Source organism: Euprymna scolopes, chromosome 12 (assembly GCF_053919585.1).
Source record: "Euprymna scolopes isolate OS-2025 chromosome 12, ASM5391958v1, whole genome shotgun sequence".
Classification (NCBI taxonomy): domain Eukaryota; kingdom Metazoa; phylum Mollusca; class Cephalopoda; order Sepiida; family Sepiolidae; genus Euprymna; species Euprymna scolopes.
The window spans coordinates 112,892,354-112,914,827 of record NC_136493.1 but is presented as its reverse complement, the minus strand read 5'-3'; positions in this window follow the sequence as shown (position 1 = coordinate 112,914,827).

Below are 22,474 nucleotides of genomic sequence, written 5' to 3'. Positions count from 1 at the left end.
TAACTTAAAATATTGCAGCATTAAGAATTTTTACAAAATTCAATTTATAGCATTATATAATCAATTTTTAATGCTGCAATATTTTAAGTTATAGATTTATTATATTTTTTACTAGAATAGCTTGTCATTTTTCTATTGTAATATAATAGATAGATAGATAGATAGATGGATAGATAGGTACAGGGGTTTAACAAAATAATGGAAATACCTTGTGAATTTTGCATCAATTAATAAGTGTTTTAAACCTATAAAAGTTAAAAAAAAAAAAGGTTATGAAAATGTTTGCTTCATGTTTCAGCAGCATATGAATCTTTCTGGCATGATCCCAGAAATGTCCGCATGGAGGAAAAAAATCTATTGATGTGAGACTTTTTCTGCACCCCCCACCCCGTTCCAACTGGCCATATCTAAATAATTATTCAGTTGCACTACATTATATGTTCTGGGTAATAAATAATTTTGTGCTTATTTAGAATGACATTTGATTAAAAAACAAAAATAAATACTTTATGATGTATGTACTCAGATGAAACAGAAATGTCATATTCCAAAAATCTCTTAAATTGATCAATTATTTTTATTAAGAAAATGAAATTTTACAATTCTTAGCGATCAAAAAGTTTGAAGTATTTTTAAATACAAGCAAATGTGTGGAAACGATAAGATGGAAAGTATTAAGATACAATAGTGTTAACAATTGTAGATAAATAAATTTAACCAATTTTTAACTTGGAATATTAAATAATTGGAAAATGTTGGACTATTTTGACGGTAAAGCAATTCAGTCAGTGTAAATGGATTTATTCATGTTGCTAGTATATGGGAATGAAAACATTTTATCGGATGTAGAATCTAAATCTAATAATAACAATCGAAATATACTTTAATGGTTTATATAATTTATTTAAATAATCTAATCTACTAGCAGTTCACCCCGACTTTGCTCGGGCTGTTCATAACTTTATGTGCATATGAATATGTATATTAAAAAGTTTGACTCATGTCCAGGTAACCTACATCTAAAATTTCAAGCATTTAGACACAAAATTGGCAGAGGAGTTTGGTAGAGCCTGCAAAGGTCAACACTTTGTCCAATTTCTACTGTACACTCTTTAACCCTTATCCTTGAGTGGCCTCTTGGCCTTGATAATGTGGTGATACCTATGAAAAAAAAAAGAAAAAGTCCAATGTGAACAAGTTCTAATTGAATCGTCCCCCTAAGTAATCCAAGTTACAAAATTCCCACTGTTTACTATGCTAAAATCACAATGGCTAATGTATACCTATTAACCCTTATCCTTGAGTGGCCTCTGGGCCTTGATAAGTGGTGACACCCATGTAAAAAAAAAAAAAAAAAAAAACCACACTTTCAACTTTAACCTCTTGGCAGTCAAATTTTCGCCCAAAAACTGATTAAAAAGCCTGCTGCATGTCTCAATACCCTTTATGTAAAATTCCAAATGTTTAGATCCAAAATTGGCTGAATAGTTTGCTAGAGGCCACAAAGGTAAAAAATTTTTAACTTTGATCCCTTAGCAGCCAAATTTTCAGCACAAAACCGATTAACAAGCTTGCCCAGTGTCTGAATACACTTTATGTAAAATTTCAAATGTTTAGACCAAAAATTCTAAAAGAGTAATTTGGTAGAGACTGCAGAAGTCAGATTTTTAAAAACTTTGACCCCAATTTTGACCCCTTAACATTTATTGTTTTGAGCTCAAATCAAATTAAAAGGTTTGATTCATGTCCAAGTAATCTATATCTAAAATTTCACGCGTTTATACTCAAAATTGGCGGAGGAGTTTGGTAGAGTTTTTAAAGGTCAAATCGTAGAACTTTGACCCCTTAACAGCCAAATTTCTGGCCGAAAACCAATTACAAAGATTTTTCCAAATCTCAATACCCCTGATGTCAAATCTCGAGTCTGTAGACTGAAAATTAACAGAGTAGTTTGTGTCGGAAAATACACACACACACACACACACACACACACACACACACACACACACACACACACACACACACACACAACTTCACTTTTATAGATATATAGACGTTAGGATAAGAAAATATTCATAATTGAACATCAATTAAATATAATAAAGGAAAAATCTAGAAATATAAAAAGGAAAAAGATTAAAAATAAAAAAATAAAAACACATTGGAATGTATTTGTGTCCTCTTCCCCTCACTGATTAGGCGTTGCCTTGTCTGTTTAAGGCCCGTGAATTGGCTAGCAGGAATTCCAACCCCTTTAGAGGTCACGTGAATCAGCCTATAAAAACCCTTGCATGTTAAGTTCTGGCTTCTTTTTAGACCCCAGAACTGCTGGGGCCCAGCAGGACAGCGGCTGAACTTTGGTGACAAAGGCCTTGATGGCAGTCACAGAAAGCCATATTCTTCTTCTTCTTTGCTGTTACCACATTATCACATTGAACAGTGACTACTTCTCGGCGTAGCCCCAGACGGCAGCAACAAGATAGTCTCATTATTCATTCTTAAATTCACGCTTACAGTTCAACTAAGGCTAAGAAGCAGAATATATTGACATCCACACAAATAGATTATCACATAGAACAGTGACTACTTCTCAACGCAACCCATGATGGCAACAAGAAGATAGTCATTATTCATTCTTCAATTCCCGCTTACAGTGCGACTAAGACCAAGAAGCAGAATATATTGACATCCACACAAATAGAGCCAGAAATGAGGGACGCATACATGCAACATGTTACTCAAACTCTTCACCCAGATAAGTTCCTGCAAAGGACGTTTTTGCAAACCTAACAATCTTCCTTGTTTCTGAACATTAACCTTTTTCTTGTGGTATTATATGCCATTTTTTCTCACCCATTAAAACTGTTCTAAATATAATATACATTTGTTGTGTTTCTTCTCACAAAAGCTGTCGCCATATTTTTGTTTCAGAACGTATTCCCAGAATTATTACTGCATTCTCACGTGTGAGAATTAAACATTTTTTTTTCAGGGTAAAATTAATTTCAACAAATAAGTACAATATAGAATTTACAACATTAAACAATGTCCATAATTAGAAAGTGTAAGCTTAAAATAACTTAATGAATAAATAAATAATTTTAGATTCAACCAAAAAGTTAAATTATAATTAGCTTGAACAATTCTATTAACAAAGTTGCTTCCCTTTAACTGCCAATAAAATATTTATAGAAAAGAAAAACAAATCTATATCAAATTAGCACGCTAAACGTAAACAAAGCGATATCAAAAATTAAAAAGAATATATGTATATTAATATAGCAATTAATCTCATATTTTGAAGTTTAGAAGTTGAAGTTAAATTTATTAAATAATTTTAACTATCGAACCAATTCTTCGCAAAAGTAAAAGAAAATTTAAAAAAAAAAACGTAGTTTCGAATCTAACGGCAGACATTTGAAGGTATATTAAATATTTTTAACAAAAACATCTGTATATTAATATTGTAGTACCTTTAATGTAGTACGCGTGTCATAGTTTCCAGATTATGAATTATTCGATCGGGAGATCCTATTTAATATAAAGGAGAATAGAAGGTAATAACTTACTACAAACATTAAATTAGTATATAGATATGCTAATTTAATGTTTATAGGAAACTCCAACAACCGACTATGAAGAACGGAGCACAAAATCGATGAAGTCAGTACTTGTTTTAACTATACGAAGTTTTCAACAAGTATGGAACAGCAGAAGCAACTCAATGATTTTTTTTTTTATAAACCTTTATTTTTCTTTTTCAAACTGTAGTTAATAATTGTTATAATTTTGTTAGATTTTTGGTGCTCACCCACCACTGTTGTAGAAAGGTGAGTAGTCACTACTCACCAATTCATAATCGGGATCGATTATTTTTTAAGACAAGGTTGCAGCTGCAGTTAATGTCTAGAAGTAGTAGAGTATCTGCGGGACCGTTAAAGGTAAATTTAATGAGGTCTCCGATTAACAGAAAGTTTTCACCAAATCACATCCTCATATATATATATATATATATATATATATATATATATATATATATATATATATATATATATATATATATATATATATATAAACTGTCAGTTTATATATAGTTCAGCTCCCTTCTTTTTTAAAATTAATCTGTTAAAAAAAAAAAAAAAAGGGACGAAATTAATCAATTTTTTGATGTTTGAGGAAATTAAAAAAATTGCATTATTTCATTGTTTGCGTCAAAATATGGAGAAATAACATGTGGTTCCAATTTTCCTGTTTTTAGATTTTGGATTTTTTTTTTCTGAAAATTTACCATTTTAGAATCTTTCTTGATAATACTGCAATCAATTTTATTTTACAAGATTTTACTGTTATTATTTGTTATAGGGGTCGAAAATTCCACCTTTATTAGTGTCATACCCATGTAGTATCACCTATTATCATTTTTAATACAAAGGATCTCCCAATCACCAAAGACGCGATGTAAAAAAAAAAAAAAAAAAATGAATAAAAATACATGATGTAGATTTTGGACCGTATGTGAAACTAAAAAATACCTTCTAATTCTTTTGGCTAAAATCCAAGTGTTGTATCTGTTCTGTCTAAAGATGGTATAATGATATTGTGGGGTATCCGTTCATACCAGACGTTCATACAATGGAAATATGTTACAGACTCCTATAAGGATATTAGAGATAAATCGTAATAACCAGATATACACCCCGTGCCAGAGTTATTTGCAAATCGATATTTTTGTTCTAACTCCGATAGTTTTCAATGTAAATTTGTGAAATTTAGCACGATATATGGAAACACTAACACAAGCGCAGATCTAAAATTCTAAGCTAATCTGCACAGTAATAAAGAATTAGCAACCATTTTGGTGATTTGCATTTTTTTTCAGCATGCCAACTTTATATGCAAACTGTAACGGACCAGGGTATAATACCCTAGCTCGCCACAAGAAAATAATGAAACGAATGGAATTGAAGGAAACAAAGACTCAATTGATGGATAAGATAAACGTCGTTTATTTGCTGTTGAAAGAATGGACGTTTTAGTTATAACATGTGTTCATGTCCGCGCGTGTGTAACCAATGTTCGTTGCGGGGTTGGTGTTGTAGAAGAATAGGAAATGTGTGTTCATCTCACTATCGTTTGTTCGCGCATGGAAAGAGAAATGAGTGTTGTAGTGGAAATGAGAATGATAGTCCAGCGTGTAGATAAAGAAGAGGATATGAGAGTTGATGCGAAGGTGTTCTCAGGGACCAGTAGTAGATAGAGAGAGAAAGAGTGTGAATGTGTATATACGATCTGTTAGCTCGTGCCCCATACATAGTTGCAAGGGTGTTGATGCGCGTGAGCGTGCGCCTCCCAAAAGGGAGGCGGCTGGTTAGCCCAACCTCTCTGATCGAGAGTTGGTCCTAAAAAAGGGTTAGAAACAGATTGTCTCTTTGTTTTATACTCGTTTCCGGTGGTCTTTTGCGCATGTGTATATTTCCTTAGAAAGCGGAAGTGACATCGTCCATGTGTGCGTTCGTGTGCGCGTGTGTGAGTACATGTGTATACGTTAGCATGTGTGTATACACATGAATGTGAGTGTATGTACGCGAACGTGAATATATGTACGTGTATGGACGGGGGCGCGTATGTTTGTGTGTGCGTATGTATATGACATAGCTTGAAATGTGAATGTGTGTTTTTGTGCGAGACTAGAAAAGGCTCGCACAATACTCCCCTTCCTAGGAAAAAAAATATAAGCAGTGTGTATATATTTATGCATATATATATTTTGTTTTTCTTTTTGAGTAATGTTTTCGGCAGTTGATTTTTTTGTCCTGTTTTTTTTTTTTTGCTGTTGGTGTGGTTGTTTGGAAAATGTCAAAAAGAACGGAATGTCAAAAACGGAGTGTGTTCGTAAAAAAAAGGTATTTACTTACGCGTGGAAAAAGCGTTTACTCTTTTTTTAGGCTGACATTTGTTTGTTTGTTTGTTTTTGTTGTGTGCTGACATGTGCAAAGAGTTGCTTGGACAGAGAAGTGAATTGTTCGTTTGGAAGGAAAATTTTTGTTTCATTTTGACGGTGTCGTGTGTGCCCAGTTGACGGTATCTTCGCATGTGAGTCTGCGGTAATGTGTGCATTGTTTGGACTGGCGCTAGTCGCGCATTCGTTCTTGTTGAACGATGAGTTTAGTTGCCGGCTGTCAATGAAAGTTCTAAGTTTTGAGTTTATCAGTGTGCATGGTGCATCTGAACTCGTATTGTTGATTCAACTTCTTCCTATGTGTTGATAGGAATGTCCTGTTTCTTTGTTGTTGCGTCTGCTGTGCGGGAGGGAATGTGTATAGGCCTATGTGAATTTGCTCCTCCCGTTTGTTGCAGGGTAATGTCAGGAAACCGTGTAAATGTTTGTCGAGCTCGAATTTTTTTTTTTTAAAATTCGCTATGAATTTGACAGCTCCGTGTTCGTTTTTTGCCGAGTCTGACGAGGGTTTCGTCATTGTTGTTCGTTGAGGTCCTTGTCGGTAGCAGTTTTCTTGTTGAAAAGTTCGTTTTTTTCTTTATCAAATAAAACGCGCGTCTCGCTCAAAACAATTAATTTCAAAAAAGGTAGGGTCGCCATGCTTGTTTGTTTTTGCGTCAGTCGGGCGCCAGTTTGTTGTGGACTCGTGGCATAGAAGGCAATGCTTGGTCGTCTCGCGTTCGGTTGTCACCATTTTGTGGAGGTGGTGCGAAATAGGGATGATGAATTGTTTTGAGGAAGAAACGAACGACGTGTTAAATTGAATTAAACGAACGGGAATTTCTTTCGTGAAAGAAACAAGTGAAAGAAAAGGGTACTACACGTGGTTAGCTTTGCGTGCGTCTCTCGCTGTTAACTGGTGAGAAGAAAAGTGTATTTTTTTGCCGTGCGACTCTCGTTGTCAGCTGGTTTATTGTTGTAGAGAGAGAGTCTGTGTATGTATGAGTGCTTCATTCAAAATCATCAATCTTATTTTAAAAATAACGGGGTCACCAAATTTGTTGTGGTCCATATGGAAATAAAGACCCCTTCAATTGATGGATAAGATAAACGTCGTTTATTTGCTGTTGAAAGAATGAACGTTTTAGTTATAAGATGTGTTCATGTCCGCGCGTGTGTAACCAATGTTCGTTGCAGGGTTGGTGTTGTAGAAGAATAGGAAATGTGTGTTCATCTCACTATCGTTTGTTCGCACGTGGAAAGAGAAATGAATGTTGTAGTGGAAATGAGAATGATAATCCAGCGTGTAGACAAAGAAGAGGATATGAGAGTTGACGTCAGTTAGTAGTCAGCTACGCGAAGGTGTTCTCAGGGACCAGTAGTAGATAGAGAGAGAAAGAGTGTGAATGTGTACATACGGTCTGTTAGCTCGTGTCCATACATAGTCGCAGGGGTGTTGACGCGTGCGAGTGTGCGCCTCCCTTTCGGGAGGCGGCTGGTTAGCCCAACCTCTCTAGTCGAGAGTTGGTCCTAAAAAAGGGTTAGAAACAGCTCGTCTCTTTGTTTTATTCTCGTTTCCGGTGGTCTTTTGCGCATGTGTATATTTCCTTAGAAAGCGGAAGTGACGTCGTTCATGTGTGCGTTCGTGTGCGCGTGTGTGAGTACATGTGTATACGTTAGCGTGTGTGTATATACACGTGAATGTGAGTGTATGTATGCGAACGTGAATATATGTACGTGTGTGGACGTGGGCGCGTATGTTTGTGTGCGCGTATGTATATGACATAGCTTGAAATGTGAATGTGTGTTTTTGTGCGAGACTAGAAAAGGCTTGCACAAAACCAATGTTAAAATATGGTGAAGTGCTAAAAGATTTGTGAATTAACAACAATAATAATAAAAAACAAAAAACTTCAATATAGTTTCATAATACAATCAATATATTATCTAATTGCCATTTTTATTGACAAGAGCAAAAAACCTTTGGTCCATTGAAGATTTCAAACTTTCGATTTCATCTGATGAAATGTCTTTGGCAGCAGTCAGAGTAGCATTCCAGAGGTCATCCTTGGAGTTGTACTGCCTTCCGTCGGAGTAAATATTTTGTTTCAAGATGCTCCACAGATTTTCGATGGGATTTAAATATGGAGAACAGGTTGGCCATCGCATTATTTTCCCATGTCTGGCAAAAACTCTCTCCAAATATTCAGTGGCTATCTTTGCAGAATGAGACGGTGCATTATCATGCATGAATACCATCTTTTTCCGGAATGCCAAATTACTCTTCTTGTTCCAGTCTTCCAAGTGTTCCTTTATGAAGTCAATGTAGAGTTTGGTAGTAATTTTCACTCCATCTGCGACTCTGAATGGTCCTACCAACAACTCATTGCCAATGATTGCAGCCCAGAACATCACACCACTGCCTCCTTGTTGATGCCTGATCCTTTGGAGACGTAGACCTTCATTATGGTACCATCACCCATCGGGTCCATCAAGGGTCACTCGACACTCATCAGTGAACAAAACAGTTTGAAAATTCACCTTCATGTGATTTCTTTCCCATTCCATCCTCTTTTTCTTGTGAATATCCTTCAATTGAGGGCGGATCTTTGGCTTTCTAAATTTTGCAATTGTCTTCAGGATACGGCACATCAGGAACGCCAACGTTTTCAAAAACTTGTTTGCTAGTTTCAAGTAGGTTACGGCAAACTTCTCTCTTGATCTTGCTCATTGTCAACATGACAGATATGATTTCTTATGAATTTTCCCTTTATCAGAACGTCTGTTGCAAAGTTGAAGGTTAGTACAATATTTTTTGATTGTACGATAATCACTGTGTAATTCTTTGAGAATTTCTAAGGTGGAAATCTTATTATGGAGCCTTTGTACAATTTTAGACTTCTCAGCTTGACTTAAAGCACCTTTATATCCCATCATGTATATAAAGTTGGCATGCTGAAAAAAACTGCAAGTCACCAAAATGGCTGCCATTTTCTTGCGCAGATCAGTTTAAAATTTTATATGTGTGCATGCGTTAGTATTGTATAATGTGCGAAGTTTCACAAATATTCATTGAAAACTGTCGGAGTTAGAACAAAAATATTGATTTGCATATAATTCTGGCACGGGGTGTATTCTAACACTACATAAACTAAATTACTTAGATAAATAATTTTATAGTTTTAACAAATAAGCTACAATAGTGTCCATTCACACTGAACGTCCACAGAATGTCCAGCCGTGATATATTGCATGTGGATATGCTGCTGAAGAATCTTCACAGGTCTCACTAGTAAATTATAAATAAACAATTAATACAACTTAAAAATAGAACGAAATTGTGGTAAAATAAATAATAACAAAATAAAATAAAATATAAAATAAAAATAAGATGGTATACAAAAAATAAAAAAGCTTAAAAATAAATTTAAAAAAAATACAAAGTGGAACGATAAAATTGTCGCTATAAAAAAGACGACATAATTCCATTTTCGTTTTGTGGCCCACCTCTCTTGGGACATCAGGCAAGGATCCCTGATCGTCTTTGAAAAACTTTGGCTTGTGATGTCTGGTTCCCTGAGAGGCGGTCAGACCAGATTTTTGGTATGTTGAAAATGAATAGCAAAGCTTACACAGGCAAGAAAGTAAAACAGACACTTAAAATTCTATTCTACTTGAGTTAATTTCACAAAAATGACAGACTTTTTACAGATATATACACATGAAGTTCTTAAGACATTTCTCTTCGGAGATGGCACTCAGGCAGATAGAGAGGGGTGTGGTCAGTTGTTGGGAACAGCAAGATTCCACGCAAATCTGTGCCTCTTGTAATCAATCTGGAATCTGCTTAATTTCCGAGTGGGATTAGCCTTATATAGTGGGGTGTGTGTTGGGGTGGAAGTCCCCTAAGTCAATCAAATTACGCCACACATCTGGGTAAACCCCAAATTGTGGGTGTGCAATTCACCAATATTTGCAGCTTTGTAATCTGGGACCAAAAAATGATATCTATTCCCATATATTACGATTGGCATATGCAAACTGATTTACTTGTTTTTTACATGGTAGTCACCACTTATCAAGGCCCGGAAGCCACTCGGGGATAAGGGTTATTGCGTGTACAGTAATCAATGGGATAGTATCGTAGTAATCGTTAGTATTGGAAATTCATAGTGTCTTACTTAAGGGGGCGGTTTATCAGGAATTTGTTTATGTTGGACTTGAAGACAACTAAGTTATAGACAGGTGGGAAACAGGCAAACGGAAGAGAATTCCACAGGCATGCACTTCTAAAAAAGAAGCTTTGTTCATGTAATCTACATTTTGATTTAGGCACAAATAAAGAGTGGGGAAAATTATTGATAGTGGTTTCAGCTAGATGGGTATTTTTCATGAAAGATTGGCGAGCGGGGACCATAGATTTGAGCTCAGACGAGCACTTGCGTGGAAATAATGATAAAACAAAAACAGGCTCACAACGTCTCTTCTGTGGGAGAGAGGTTGCAGGGAAGAGGAAAGGGCATCCTCCACTAAGCTATGAAGTCTATTTTGTACTCTGTCAAGGCAGGATAGGCTGCTCCTGCCCAGATGTGGCAGCAGTATTCCATCCTTGGACATACTTGGCTTTTATATAGATAGAGAATTGCATCAGCAGTGAGATATCTACTGGAGTGGTAGAAGGATCCCACCATTTTTCTAGCGACCTTGGCAACAGACTGGATGTTCGTGTTCCATTTCAGATCAGGAGTAAACATCAATCCCAGAAGCGTGTCAAAACATGGAGCCTCCCCAAGATGAAAGCCATCCATTTCAATTGATGCCAGATGGGGATGAGGGCGTTGATGATGTAAAGATAGGAGCTTGGTTTTAGATGCATTAAAATTAACCAGCCACCTCTTCCTCCATTGTACAGCGTGCTCAAGATCAGAGGAGAGAGAACCAGAGAGAACTTTGTCATTTACGGCCTTTGATGTGTTGCCATAGATGGTTCTGTTATCAGCGTAGATGTCAACGAATGATTTAAGTATGTGTTTTGGGAGATCATTGATATAGATCAGGAAGTGAGTTGGGCCCAGGATGGACGCCTGAGGGACTCCAGCATTAATACTGTGGGCTTCTGATTTCTTCCATCAACCACTACTCTTATGAGCCTATCAGAGAGAAATGATTTAATAATTGAGAAAATATTTCCAGTTATACCATAGCTGGAAATCTTGTGAAGTAGGCCTTTATGCCATACCTTATCAAAGGCCTTCGATATGTCAAGAGCAATTGCCCTAGAAAGGAAGCCTTTGTCAAGAGATTCACTAATCCTATGAGATATAACCGTTAGCACATCTGCTGCAGAATGGAAACCCTATTGCATGTCACTAAGAAGGTTATTTCTGCTGACGTGGTTGACTACTTCTTTATTTAATATGGATTTCAGCAACTTACTCATGACACACAGGAGACTTATTGGTCCGTACTGAGAGGGAGATAACCTATCACCTGAATTCCTGAATACAGGGCATTCTGATGAGGTTTTCCAGGGTGTTGAGAAGCACTTCTCCGTATGACTACGCTTAAACAGTTTTTAAGTATTGGCGCAAGTTCTGCTTTTTTAAAACTATAATTGGAATGCTGCCAGGGCCGGTTGCTTTACTGGAATCAAGGTTCTTGATTAGCTTGGCAACCTCATGCACAGATATTTGTATGTTGCATAGTGTGTTGTCTGTTATAGGAGGAAATATGGGGAGTTGATGGCCTTCATCACATAGAGTAGAATTAGCTGCAAAGTTCTTGGCAAATAGTTTGGCCTTGTTCGATGCTGACGAGATGACCTCAGGTCCATTGATGATGGTTGGGATAGAATGCACACTTCTGTTCAGGATCCTGTTTGCTATTTACCAAAACTGGTGGGAACCAAGCTCAGCTACTTTGGATTTAATGGAATGAGCATATAGCTCTACTGCTTTTTTTTTATTACTCTTTTACAGTGGTTGCTGGCAGTCCTGAAAGCAGCTTTAGTCTCAGTACATCTATTAAGTTGGTAGCTATGGAAAAAGTGATTTCTGTGCACGATGGCAGCAACACATTCTGGGAAGAACCATGGCTGGCTGTTAGGTTTTTGTTGGAATTTTTTGGATGGTATGAATCGGTCTATACCTACAATTAACCATTCGGTCAGGTCTGATACTATGGAATGCAGAGGTATATCTGATATAAATGTACGGAAGCTATCCCAGTCTGCCATAGAGTATCGATATACTGTACAGTGGAGAGGTACATCTGAAGACTTATTACATTTCAGTTTTATCTTAACTGATACAACCGAGTGGTCGGAGGATCCCAGAAGAGATAGAACGGAACATAAACATAGCTCAGGGGAAGTTGTGAGAAAAAGGTCTAGACGGCTTGCATACTGACCGGTAGTATCGAGCACACGCGTGGGTTTGTGAACAATCTGAGTGAGGTCATAGGCAATGGCGAAATCATGACAGAACCTCCCCTCATCATTTGTCTTGTTTGAGTAGGTCAACCATTTCACATTGTGGATATTGAAGTCACCACAAATTTGAATGTTAGCTGAAGGATGAGCAAACAGGATGTGGTTAATTTTCTCAGATATACTCTTAAAGATAGTAATGCCGCTATGTGGGGGCGATCGAGGGCAAATATATATACGGTCGTGTAAGCAAGTGCAATCCAGAAGCACATATAAGGTAAATTAGGGTCTTCTCTGGAGATATCCCTATTACACGGAAAGCCATCTTTAATGTAGGCACATGGAGATCTTGGGGGTCAGATTTTGATGTTAAGTCAGAGTATCCTTCAATTATGAACTCATCTAGGGAAGTGGTCGGCCCTATGCCAGTTTTGCTGTTTCAAGTAAATGATATATATATATATATATATATATATATATATATATATATATATATATATATATATATGTATATGTATATATATATATATATATATATATATATATGTAATGAATGAATAATAAAAGTCTATGTTCAAAATTTCATGATGTTGAATATCTTACAATTTATTCCTTTAATTCTTGACAGTATCTGTTTTGTTGCACAAAAATCAAACACTTAATTATTATATCAATCAATGAATCTATTTTGCCCTTAACTCATCAGAAGAAATAGCAACAATAAATCCACCAAAAGGGAATAAAATGTTTAAAAAATCCGAAAATTGGAAGAGAAGCTGCAATTACCGTATTATTTGCTTAGCATGCGCCATTTTGAACTTAGAAACCAAACGCATTTTATTTCCTTCCCCCATTTAGTCCCAAAAGTCCCCAGGGGATGTCAGACCCTGGTGAAAATGAACAAACGGTGCAGTTTTAGGCCTTAACATATGTTAAGTTCTGCACCATGCAAAAAAGAAATGACTAAATCCATCATTTGCCCCCTGCCATTTAGCTCCAAAAATCCCCAAGGTCTTAAAATATTTAAATTTGAGTTCAGCACCATGCAAAACTTCTAAATAGACATACACAGAAAATTTTGGACAAATATGGTAAAGCGACTGTTGCTATGTATGAGAGAGTTTTTTTTTTCAGGTGCGCTGAACGTTAGTACACAAACCATTCGAGGACACAGCTAAGAGGACACGAAAGAGGATATAAAAGGTACGTTCTGTCTCGTTTATATAAACCATTCAAAAAGACTGATGTGTCGTAAAAGTGAACATTGACATGTAATATACACAGACTCTCCCTCCCCACATTACAGAAGTGGCTCAGGGGCATTACTTATTGAACGCCTCTTGTATACTACTAAAACTCTGTGGATCTTGCTTATTTGTTATCTTATCTATGTGCACACTGGATGGCATCGTTTTTTATGACACCCACTGAACTGTCGAGGGAAATTAAAGAACTTGAACCTCTGTCATCAACAACATTGGTGACCAGGAATATTAAGGATCCTGAATTCATGTCACCCACAGCATTGACGGCTTAGAATTCTTAAGGAACTTTATAAAGGAAACCACAACACGGGTGACAATAATTTAAAAGCATTTAAATAAATGGTTTCAAATCCTTGTCGAACTTTAAAAAGAACAAACGTGGAGAAACAATGGTGAAATTTATCAAATTCAAGTACTAAAAAAAGGGCTTTATCGACAGACTTGAAAAAAATTAGTAAGTTGGATTTTTTCTCAGCTAAAGAAGAAGGCGGTGATTTCATTTTATTCCAGCACTCTGTTAACTTTTAACAACAAAGGAACACATTATTTTTCTTCTCTTAGAAGAGAGAAAATTATCACCATTGAAATTGTAAGCCTTTCTTTTACTGCTGACTATAGTTCAACTATAAAAGCTTTTACACGAAAATGTAGTAAAAAAGTGATTTATTTCTTGGTGTAAAAACAAAGAAAAGATTTGCTTGCTTTTTTACGTTAGTAACGGTAAAATCTGAATTTATGAAACCATACTTATGAAGATACTTTTTTTAAACATGTAAGAATTCAAGTTTAGTATACTCGAATTAATCAAATACCAAATGGATCAGCAGCAAAGAAACAAACAACGATCCTAAAAACTTCTACTACAATAACTAAAATGTCTATTGAAACAACAACAAAAACTAAAGAAAGACTATACCAACATCAGCAACAGAACAAAGAATGATAGTGTGACATGACCATTTGAGGGAGCGATTTGCTCCCCATTAGGGAGGTTGTGACCTCCCTAGGCTCTGAGGGAGGCCGGGTAAGTATGCTAAGATATGTTAAGATTGTCTGTTGGACGTTAATTGAATCCCAGACAGCGGCGGGTATCAAAAGTAATATACTTGCACTTGAGAGAAAGAGACATAAATTTTATTATTTAACGAGATTGGTACTTGTTGGCTTGGAGAACACCCGTTCAGACTATAGCTCTCTGAATGACAGGATTGATCTCTTGAGGTCGTGTGAAAAGGATTTCATTTTTGGTCTCAGATTACAAAACTCTGGACATATTGCTGAATTGCACACACGCAAGGGATTCCCTAGAAAACGTATTGAACTCTGATTGGTTGAGTGGATCGACCGACCCACCCTGTAACCCCTTTATAAAAAGCCAATACCCGGTCGAAATTACCAAATTGCGCCAGAAATCTTATTATAAAAATGTTCAAGAGTCGAGCATTGCTCATGTAAGGAAGGTACATAGAAAGCACATCCCAACTCTCCTTCAAACCAAAAAGAAATTTTTTCACGTTCCTACAAAAACAAGTCATCATAATAAAAATCAGGAAAGATTAATATTAGCTCCTGTTTTCATAGTGAACCACTTCATTCGGTTAAAGAGTGCCTGTACAGTTTAAAAACTCGTTGAGCGTAATGGTTCACATTGCAGAACGAACAAAGGAAATAAAATTCAGATTAAATCCCCAAGAACAGATGAACAGGATCGCGCAAGTATACGAAAGTACATACTAGTAAACACCCCAAATAAAAACGTCAAATTACAATTAGATTCTGGGTCTGATTTGTGCATAATCAATTTGCGTACATGTGTAACGTTGCAGTAACAAACTAACAAAAGAAAATAAATAAATAAAAATCCAGGTCGGCATCTTTTCCTTTTAAACAAAATCATTTATTACTATTACTCTCCCGTGTCAACACCATTAAAAAGTCTCTCACTGCCACATGTCCATCTAGCCTGGTGGGGTTTCTCTTTCTTCCGCTTGCATGTGGGCCACACATTCTCGTCTTCGACCTGACACATCCAATTTCTTTGATGCGCACTTTTCTTCTCCAGCCCCGTGGTGCATTTTTTCCTTTTTTCTTTTTCTTCTCGCGCGCACTTCCTAATTTGCATATGCACTTTTTTCTGCTACTGCTGCTAATTTCTTCGCAAGCCAGCCATCCTTTGCTGCCGCTGTTATTTTACCACACACTCATATGCACTATGTTACACATGGAAATAATTGAATACATGAACCATGCTAAAAAAAAAAATCCAGAAAATTGCCAGATCGGTTACTAGTACAAAACTTAAATCCGGAAATGAAATATTTGCTAACGTTAAGAGGAACTACTAAAAAATTGAAAATGTTTGTGTTAAAAAAAAAAAAAATCATCCAACAATTCATTTGGCACAAACTGGGTGCATCAGTTTAAATTTTAGGATTTATCATTTAACACTTTTTGCCAGGAAATATGTAAGTTGAAGAAAACCTAAGAAACGAAAAAGCTTCATGGGAAATCCTTTCGAAATCAAGCCGTTTGAAAACAAACAAACAAACAACAAATAAACAAACAACAACAACAGCAAACCAACATAAAACTACATGAAGCTCATGCAGCAAATCAAGGAAGACGTTGAAAAGAATAAAGCATATAATTGAAAACAACATCGAGAATAAAACAGTTGCGACGAAACAATTAAAAAATAAACAGCAAATAAAAACGTTACAAACAAAGAAGCATCTAAAGAAAGTTATTTTGAAATGCAAACAAGACGCTCAATCTGTAAAGAAAAGGCAAACACGTCAAACAGAGTAGCAAGTAGAATCGGTAAATACGAAGTTGGTTCGACCGTACCAACTTCAAACATTTCGCTTTTTTTATGAAAGGCTAAACAGAAATACCAAATTAACTGAACTAGCGAAACGAAATTGCGATGTCATTTAGAAACTAATGAATTACATTTCTAAAGAAACGCAGACCTTAATTCTAATTGTAAAGGATTGGAGATATGGTCTACATAGTTCGGGGCCTCAAACAGAAGTCTCCAGATCTTATTGTGATAAACCATAGGCGTAAACGATACTTAAACCTCTGCAGAGAAGATCAGGAAAGGAGTATGGTGCGTCTTCCCCACAGATAATACTGAACCCTTTCACATGCTATAAAAACCGCAAGAATATGTCTTTCAGCGTTAGCACTGAAGTTCTTCACAAAGCATGCATGCTTGAGAGTCAGACTGACGCATGACATGTAGTACTTACCAACAAAACAAACACACCATCATGAGTGCCAAGTTGCGTCGAAACTGGACAAAGCAGAACATCAAAGTAACCACAATAGGTGGCAATACGCAAGATTGCTGTGGAGCCGGAACTGTCAAAGTCCACACAGACTCTGGTGTGGCCGCAGACATTAATGTGCTGGTGATGCGAGGGGATTTGCTGGGATTCGATGTACTGTTGGGATATGATGCTATTAAGACACTGGGGGGAGTTGTTATCGGAAGAGATGGGACTGTGCGATTTTTGGAAACCCCAGTGTGTGCTGCAGTTCACATTGATCAGCCTGATTTTAAGGTGGACTACGACCCTCACCAAAAAGCATGGACTGCATCGTGGAAGTGGACAGAAAGAAGGCCGCACACCGAACTCAAGAATAGCATTGCAGAGTACTCGATACCCGACAAGGCCCGTAATGAATATGAGAAGGAACTTGAGGCATGGATCCAGGATGGATGGCTGATCCCTTACCCCAACAAGCTGGGACCACCCAAGGGTCTGATTCCCCTAATGGCGGTAATCCAGCATAACAAATCAAAAGTTCGTCCGGTGCTGGACTATCGTGAGCTCAATAGATACATTGAGACGTACACTGCCGATGCTGACGTGTGCGCCAGCAAGCTGAGAGAATGGCGCCAGAAGGGCTCCAATGTGTCTATAGTAGACTTGCGGAAGGCTTATTTGCAGGTGCGAGTGGATGAGACATTGTGGCCGTCCCAGACAGTGTGGTTCCGGGGTCAGAGATACTGCCTTACTCGACTTGGCTTTGGGCTGAATGTGGCACTACAAATCATGAAGACCAGTGTAAATGCAGTGTTGTCCCAGGGAAAGGACACTGAGGACGCAACATCGGCCTATATTGACGATGTGTACGTCAATGAAGATATACAATCTGCGTCACACGTCAGAGAAAAGTTAGCTCAATTCGGGTTAGAGTGCAAGGATCCCGAACGTCTGAGGGATGGAGCACGGGTATTAGGATTGGACGTTTGCGGGAAAGACGGTACCTTACGATGGAGGCGTGGCAGTGAGATTCCAAACATCCTTGATGTTATTACGCGGCGGACTATTTTTTCCTTGTGTGGGAAACTTATTGGTCAATTACCAGCGTGTGGCTGGCTCCGAGCAGCTGTGGGCGTCATCAAACGCAGGGCAAGTTTAGTAACTACAGGTTGGGATGATTTATCTGATGATGCTCTTCTAACTCTGATGACGACAGAAACCCTAGAGAGAGTTAACAAGGAGGACCCTGCCCGTGGGGAATGGTGTGTCGATGGGGACACTGTGAATGTATGGGTTGACGCTAGTTCTTTGGCATTGGGAGTGTTATTGGAGCAACGTGGAAACGTAATTGAAGACGCGTGCTGGCTGCGACCCGTGAATGATGCTCAACACATCAACCTGGCAGAACTGGATGCTGTTGTGAAGGGTTTAAATCTGGCACTGCAATGGCAGTCAAAGAAGTTGCACTTGTACACGGATTCTCTCTGTGTCTACCACTGGGTGTCCGACACTCTTTCGGGACGAACGAGTCCACACTAAGGCAGCCAGTGAGATGTTAATCCGGCGGAGGCTAAACACCCTGAAGAGTCTGGTATCGGAGTATGACCTGTCGGTGAGTGTAATACTCGTGGCATCACACTGTAATCGTGCAGACCAACTAACCCGTGTGCCTCACGAATGGTATGAAGCTGTGAAGACAGGCGTGGAGTTCGCTGCTCGATCTTGCACAGTTGGCACGTTTAGCTCATGCCAAATACAAAGAATTCATGTGCAGAGTGGACATCCAGGTATCAAAAGAACTCTGTATTTTGCGAAGCGTGTGGACCCGGCAGTGACAAGGGCGGATGTCAGGCAGATCATCAAGCACTGTGAGGCATGCCAGTCTATCGATCCTGCACCTGAGCAATGGCAGAAGGGGCGATTGGAGGTTGAGCATATGTGGCAATGAGTAGCGATGGATATTACCCATTACAGTGGTAAGTCCGTTCTAACCCTTATCGACTGTGGACCCACTCGTTTTTCGATGTGGCAGCAAATGACCAGGCAGGACTCAGCGAATATTGTCTATTGTCCGCCAACTGTCATCTATCTTTTCTGAGCGAGGTGCGCCGGAAGAGATATTGACGGACAACGATGCTGCTTTTTGTAGCCACCAAGTTCGGTAGTTGTTGAATGAGTGGGGTGTCCGACTACGACTGCGATGTGCTCATGTGCCATCAGGGAATGGCATTGCTGAGAGGAGCCATCGCAACATCAAGAGAATTGCTGCCAGAAAGCAATGCACCATTACAGAGGCCACGTATTGGTATAACATCACACCAAAGGATGGGAAGACACTAACAACAGCACCGGCCAATGCCATACACACATACCGTGTTAGGATAAAGGGCATTGACACTGTCCAGCCAATCGACGAGGAGAGTCATGACAAATACAAAGTAGGGGATCCAGTTTGGGTTAGACCCCCTGGAAACCGGTGCACTACTAAGTTCAAGCGAGGACGAATATCTGGAGTGGTCAGCCAGCAGTCGGTCCTTGTTGATGGAACCCCATGCCATGTGCGCGATCTTCGCCCAGCTAGTGAAGTACATCCCACAACTACAGAGAGCGATGAATCATCAGTTGATGAGCTGCTGATAAGTGAGGTCACCGAGCAAGAGAGTGGTAGTTGTAGTTCGTCTGATCAGGCAGGATCAGAAACAGAACCAGAACCAAACCCAGAACCAGAACCTGAATCCGAGATTGTAAATACCACCCTTTGCAGAAGCCAACGAACTAAGAGGCCACCCCCGGAGTGCACTCTATGTGATCATCAGATCAGGGGGGAGTGTAGTACTTACCAACAAAACAAACGCCCACTTGTGCCTTGTGTAGGCATGCGCAACAACAAAACTTGGGTTTTTATAAGCGGAAGTCTCGAGGTTGTCAGGAATCTCCGGGCGCATGCGCAAGAGAAGGGATTGAGAGAGTGGTATAAAAGGCAGGTCGAGTGAGAAGGTTGTTGTTGTTGTTGTTGTCATTGGACGTTACAGTGCGTTAGCAGTTGATTAAGAAGCTGTTTTTTTTGTGTCAAGTCGCGCACGTCGGTGAAGGTCATATAAGTCGTGCACCTCGGTGAAGGTGAAGGTCATATGACAGCACTATTTACTGTATCTACTTTTCTATTCAATATACTTTGTTTCCACTAAATACCGAGTTGTTTCTTTCTACCAGACCAAAACGAGACCACAAAAGATTGCATTATCTTTTTTGATTGTCAGTCACAAAAGCAAATCAAGTTGTTGGACGCAATAGCAGTGTTATATATCGATTCTCGATTGAACAAAATCTACAATCATCAGATTCTTTCAGCCAATCAAATAAGCAAAATCTTGAAAACTCGTACATACTATAAAAACCCAAACATGCATTTTTCTTTCTCTTTTTCCTTCTTTGCTTCAGATACAACAAACTGCCTAGTCCCAAGCGGGCATCAAACTGTACATAGCAAGAAACTTTCAAAGATTACTAAACAGCATATAAACACTATTAACCAAACACATTCACACATAACTTAATACATATATTATCACTAACAAATCATATTACAGTAGTTTTGCGAATTCTCTGTATTCTATTTTCTACAAAGACATGAAACCTTTGAGTTTCATTATAATATAACTGTGGCTAACTCTAGAATCTTTCCAAACTATTCCCTATCAATTCTGAACTCTAGTTCTTCCGTCAGAATGTTGTTCACAGCAGCAGAAGTTACAATTGCAATCAGTTCCAACCTTATCATGATAACTTTTGTGGGTGCAACCCTGGCTTTACCCACAACCAGTGTGCAATATACCTTGTTCTCGGCTATCAACCTGGTGTATGAACACTGCCCATAACCCTGACTACTGACATCTGAAAGGTGATGCAGTTTGACAACTCAGAATCTTGCCAAAGTTTTCTGGTTTAAAGTATCTGTGTATCTGAATCTTTTCCAAATGAATTTCATCCGTCACTCAACTCTCTCACCTTGGCTCCAATTCCTCGGGTAATGGTTCATCCCAGTTCATGATCTGTTTTGCATATTTTATCTTGACCGAGCTTTACTCTATGGCTCAACCCTCTAAATTATTCACACCAAACACTCACCTAGCTACAACCGCTGTCAGCAGTTTCCCTTATTCTCTATCTATGCTCAAAAAATAAAATTAAAATTCCATGAGCAAAGCAATTTTTTACTAGAAAATCACCACTTATCGAGGTTCAAGGACAAGCATTAATGAGTGTTTTGGAGACTGTGAGACAACACTATCGGCAATGGTGGAACTTCAGTAGGGTTTGCTTATTTAAGGTAACCGATCAGCAAGAACTTATTTACATCAGAACCCTGGGATACGGTGACCCTAAGATACGTTTTCTTCAGGTTCAATGTGGAATATGATGTTTTTCTGGCCCCTGGTTACAGTACTTGCCCCGCCTTATGGTGTTATTTATAATGTTATTTGATTATATACATGTGTATTATATGCTGTACTGTATTTTGTCAATAATTTTTAATGCCGTATCCCGGGATTCTACTGTATGTTATAGTCAACTGTATTCTGCAGTTGTAGAAAAGAAACTTTACTCATATTTTTTTGTTTAGTTCTACGCACTGATAGGGAGTAAGAGAAATTATTAGCAGTTGTTGTAACTAGACGAGTAATTTTTGTTAATGTTTTGCAGTGAGGGGCCATATTTGAATCTACCTGCCATGAAAATAGAGTAGAGATAGAGTCGCAATGTCTCTTCTTTGAGGAAAAGGAAGTAGGAAGGTGAAAAGATCCTTGACACTAAAATCAAAGACGATTTTGTATCCTGTCAAGGCAGAAAAAAGTGCTTTCAGCTGCTCCTTCACAGATGTGGCAATGGTACGCCGTCTTAGGACGTATTTGGCTCTTGTATAGGTAGAGAATTTCATCGCGATTGAGATACTTTCTGGAGCGATAGAATGATCCAACTATTTTTCCAACGGATCTGATGTGAGGCTTCTATTTCAGCGCAAGAGTCAAGGTAATTCCCAGAAATTTATAATCTTGGCGTAATCTCACCTTGTACTCATTAATGTATATCCCTAAGTGTCCCCCAGGCTTCAATAAGCGGTGACTCTATAGGAAAAATATATACGCAGATATCTTCTATTTATACATACACATTCGCAACAGATCAGATGTAAGTCTTCTATTTCAAGTCAGGAGTGAAGGTCATTCCCAGAAATTCGTCATCACTAATCATCCTGGGTTGTCTCACCTGATACTCATTAATGTGTATCCTTGAGTGTCCCCCTGCGAGGCTTTGATAAGTGGTGACTCTATAGGAAAAATATATACACATCTTCTATTTATACATATGTACACGCTTGTATGCTCAATTATTCCTTATGTATAACCAAGACTTTCTTTCAGAAATGTTCTTTGGCCATTTTGAACCCTCATCCTTCACGAACTCTTGGGAATCTTAACGAAATTTTGAATGGAACTTTTTATTTAAATCATGGGGTATAATATTTTCATTCTATCAGCCATGACCAGGTAGAAATTTTAAATAATTG